A 5051-nucleotide genomic window follows, 5' to 3' on the forward strand; every position below is an offset into this window, starting at 1 on the left:
CCTTTAGGTTGTATACGAGGGACTGTTGGTCAGCTGCCAGCTCGTATTAAGTTCACGTGCTACGCGACGCCAAATAGGCTCATAAAGAGTGTGCCACACTCGTCGCCATGGCTACTGGGGGCGCTGACTGACACACCCACGCTTAAATTCGTATAGCCGCGTGGCAGCTCAGTTGCACAGCATTGAACGCGTTATTTGAAAGTCGCAGGTTCAGCTCCTGCCCACGGCAAGTTATCTCTTCACCCACTTTTCTTTTTTCACAATTGCATGACATCTCAGTCTAATAACTTCCCGTATACTTTGTTTGGCAAAACTTTTTTTTCTGTTAGATCTCACTAATAATCTGTTAAACGCGGAAAAAACCAGAGACAAGACCTAATTACCAACGTTAACAACTCAACGCTTAATGTGCTGTTTAAATGAGAACGACGCACGAAACGTAATCACAGGTACAGATATCAGTGCGAACGAACAAGTGTCTAAGTTGTTAATTCACTGTGTTTGAAAAGCGCGCTCGTTTCGCACACGGGGCCTGCCCAGCGAGTGAAATCGACCTCTGTGGCCCAGGCAACTCACGCAGTCTTTCCGGTTAAACGCCAAGCACATGATTCTCCCCACCGATGGATAAGCGCGAGCGCCCCACATATCAATCAATCAATCTGGTTTATGACCACCATGTTTTTATTTATCAGCTTGAATGGCATGATGAGTATGTTAGTAGGCATTTCTAAGGTTATGACTGGCCTGCACGTTTCACGTTTACTTGATTGTACCTTCGTCAATAGACACTTCGCAATGTCTTTAGCCGTTACGGCATAGTATAGGTACGTATTCATATATTGTACACACGCATACCAGTGGTGTTAGGTGGAAAAACCAAATAATCTGTCGCGTGCACGTATATATATGTGTGTGTGTTTGTGCGTGTGTGTGTGTGCGTGTGTGTGTGTGTGTGTGTGTGTGTGTGTGTGTGTGTGTGTGTGTGTGTTTAGATGTTAGCAGAACGTGCAAAGGTTGAAGAGTAATGTTTCTCTCCCGCTTGAGTATATCTTATCACACGTACGAAGAGTTGCACTGTTATATGCGTGAACGTAGCTTTGCAGACCTTGGAACTGTGTCTGGATTTTACCATTAAAACGAATCACTCCCATGTGAAAATTATTGCAGTCGTCGACTCTGGTGAGATCTGCTCAGGCAAGTACACCTATGACCACCGCTGAGTACACCCTAACCGCTGCAGCATTATTCTCGTTGCCCAGCCAACTTACAACGCTCGAGGCTGAGATTCCTCACCAAACTCTGACAGACTGTCAAAGCCACCAGGACACGTTTTCCTATGTGCAGACCTTATTCACTGCAAAAGCGCCCAGGAATGATATTGTGATAGTAGCACCGCTTAGCTTTTAAATCATGTCAGCGTGAAGCGACGAAAACAAAGGTGGGTAAGTGGTGGGAGGGGAGTGGTTCGTGCGAAAACTTTCTGGGGGAGATTAAATCCCCCCGCTCACCACCTCCCCATGGCTACGCCACTGATCGGTGAGCGATTTCTTCATGAGCCGCAGGGCAGATAACGCCCTGCATAAGAGACCATGTGATGCTTTGCTTGAAATTTGATAGGTTCCTCGCGTGAGCAGCAGAGGCGCATGGAATCCGCCGAAAGTGCGCGCTTGACTGTTTGTCATCATTTGCGATGGGAAGTCATAGTTTTTGACTTTGGAAATGGAGGGACACCGGCTTCTCCACAAACAGTACAGATCTACGAGTAAGTGAGAGTTTTTCCGCGATGGGATGATCCGCAAAGCTCAAGGACTTTCCTGCCTCAGAAGCGAGACTCACTTAATACAAAATGAGCTGTAGTGCTTCTCCGCAGAGGTAAAGGGACTTCTTTTTCTTCGCGATTCTTGTATTGAGACCGGACTGACGTTGTCTAGAAGAGAGTTTAATTCAAAGGCTGCTGCTGTTCAATCACAGTAAAGCAGCAATCTTCTTTACAAACAATGCCTTGGGCGTAAAATAAATTTACTATTTTTAAAGCCATTGATCCAAGTAGATATGGACGATCTAACTTAGTCGAAACTCAATGTGATAAAGAATTAGTCACAATATTTGCCACTTGCGGAACATCATCATCTCGGTAATTAAGTAATCCAGTACCGGTATTGTCGCATATCTTACCTTCAATGCTTCTTTCGTGTATTTTCTACGTGTCTGCAAAATATGACCTGCTTTTCGTTTTCAAAGATAAGTGAATCAGAACATCAATGTTTGGGAATATCAGCGCACGCATTCCGATATCTATAATGTAGCTGCGCTAATTACCATGAACTAAAACGAACAGCTTGAAGGTGCTCCCGCACGACACACGCATGGTTTTAGTTTGGCGGACAGCGGGTAGTTCAGCCCGAAAAAATAACGCTCTGTCTTCCTTGTTTCTGCCCCTTTGTCATTTTTGCGGGTTTCAGCCGACCACTAACCATGAGCCAACATTTGGTGCACCCAAACGAGGGCCACCCACAATGTTCAGGAACAATTTTCCCTGATGAGTCGGTAATTAAGGCATACAATGCCACACCTTGCCTGAAAACCATGGCGGTAAAGGTCGATGGTTGCATACGATCATGTGGGTAATCTTTGACACATCAGTTAGTTGCTTGGCGTTCATAATATTTCAAAAAGCTTTATTACTGTAGGCTCCTTTTCCTCGGTTACACCTGTTTTTGCGCTGTTGTTATGATTCCTTCCCCGCCACCATTGACTAAGCAGCCGCCATGATAAACAGCCGCCTTGGCTTGCTTACACGCCGCAGCCTTGTAGGGGTGAATGGTAGTAATTAGATGGAGCATATCATCGGTACATTACCGGCTAAGGTTCACTCGAAACGTAAGCCTGAGTTTGAAAGCAGACCGACTCTATCCGGGTGTTTCGAGGGTGGCATTGCGATGAAGTTCTGCACAGGCACATCACAAATCTTGTTCATAATTGATACACCTTATTGCAAGAAAAGTACGTAAACAAATGACAAACGCAGTTGCAAACAACTCCTGCGTGCGGGGCTGAATTTTCGTAAACGATGCATTTTGGGCTGCAGTTTGGATTCCCAATTCCATTGTTTCGTTTATGTTAACAAGCTAGTCTGGAAATTAGCTGTACATTGTTGCGAGCGTGCTGCGACCTACCACCGTGAGGATTCTCACAGGCTGGACACCGCTCGACTACGCGGTAACGTGTCGCAGAGTTAAGTTGAATTGTTTTCAAGACGCGCTGCCGCAGTCTCCCTTACCGGCTTCCCTCGAAAAGACTGAGCGCGCTCGATTTCAGACACTGAGTGCGCCCGTAACGGACACTGAGTACGTCCGCCGGGGCGCGTCCCTTAGAGACTCTAGCTGCGTTATTTTTTTTTTCGAAGCAGCTTCAAGTAATAGCGTAGGGTAGAGCACCTGGATTCCACGGAGATGGTCTGGGTCAGTTCCCATTTTAAACTAACACTTTTATTGTTTGTTCTTTATAAATATTTTTCTGTTTTTTTTTCTGTCATAGACAAGATCAATTTTCGCTCAAAGCCAATGACACCGACAGCAAACCTTCTGCGTAATAAGCTCTCTAATGCCATTGCCTTAATGGTTATCCAACATTCTTTCTCACAAAATATACAAAAAAACATATTTTTTCAAGGGCACACACAAAACCATCTCTAAGGTTAGTGCACATAAGACTGCGCTTTGCCGTAGCAGAATATTTTGAAATATTACTTTCATCACAGAAATACGTTTGTGCTCAAGACGCTTTTTTTGCCTGTGCCAGCAACGCTGGGGGAAATTTGGCCGCACTCGGTACTTGGTAAAATTGATTCTTGCGCTGACTGCTATCTTACCACATGTTGATGGGCTCAATTATGGGTTTTAAGTGAGCGCTGTGGTGAGCTGTTCATTTTTTCACATCGTAGTACAGTCACGTTTCCATGTATTTAGATGGGAATCACAATTTGTGGTTTGTATAGGGTACTATTTGGTAGAAGCGTTATTTAATCGCACTCTTACGAACGTAGGCATTCACATAAAAGTCTGAAAAGAGTGTCGCAAAGAGTACTCCTTCGAGCGTTCCTACCAAGGCTAGTATCCTTGATATACCGCAGTCCAGGACCACTGCTACCAGCGCGTGAAGCGATAAAATCGCGAACTGCACAATCTGGAACAAGGTGACGTACTTCTTCCACCAGAGATTAGGCCGGAGCGCCGGTCCGAGAGCGGCGAGGGCGTAATACCCGTACATCACAACGTGCACGGCAGAGTTGAGTAGCGGGAACGCGAATACGTGACCCGTCATGCCGAGCGTCATCACCAGCCACACAGACCACAGGGCGAGGGAGTGATGCAGCAGGTGCAAGAAGCTCACGTGGTTCGTCTTCTTTCGCAGAACGAAGAAGAGCGTGTCGAGCATCTCGCTGGCTTTCATGAGCATGTAGTACCACGCACGAGTCAGGAAAAACATGTTGTCCTCCGTCGGTCGCGGGTCTGTGGCCCAGCAAAAGACGCTCTGGTCGGGCCTTCGCATCCAGGTGTACAAGATGGAGAAGTAGATGAAGTAGACGCTGAGTCCCATCATGACGACGTTGTAAAATACCACTAAACTACGCATGTTGAAAGGCTTACGGTCTCTCATGGCCCATGGTCCAATGTGAGTAGCGAAAAGCAGGTAGAGGCTGATGACAGCCACAATTGGCAGGGGGCTGCCCATGAAAAACCACGTTCGCGTGCGGGGATCAGCCAGGTGGACATAGTGCTCGTGTAGTCTATGAAATGGCGATGTGGACGTATTCATGGCTCTCTTGATTGACTGCGTGAGGAATGCTGCAATTCTCTTTTATACGCCCTGGGTCCGTGTCCAGCGAATTTTATTATCCACGAGGACAGCAGAGGTAAGCAAAATCACTTTGCCACTGAACCGAGGTACATTAAGATGAGCCCTACGTCGGCCCGAAAGGACTTCCTCTAGCTGCACTGCGGTTCACACTTGAGCGCCCGCTTCGATCGCACAGCTTCATGCCCGTCAGC

At 46.6% G+C, this 5051-nt stretch overlaps 1 pseudogene; it reads right to left on the bottom strand.

The window, feature by feature from the left end:
- Positions 1-3466: 3466 nt before the first annotated feature.
- On the bottom strand, positions 3467-4845 carry LOC119173644 (very long chain fatty acid elongase 1 pseudogene; annotated as a pseudogene).
- Between the last annotated feature and the right edge of the window lie 206 nt (positions 4846-5051).

The sequence above is a fragment of the Rhipicephalus microplus genome, chromosome 5 (assembly GCF_043290135.1).
Source record: "Rhipicephalus microplus isolate Deutch F79 chromosome 5, USDA_Rmic, whole genome shotgun sequence".
Lineage (NCBI taxonomy): Eukaryota > Metazoa > Arthropoda > Arachnida > Ixodida > Ixodidae > Rhipicephalus > Rhipicephalus microplus.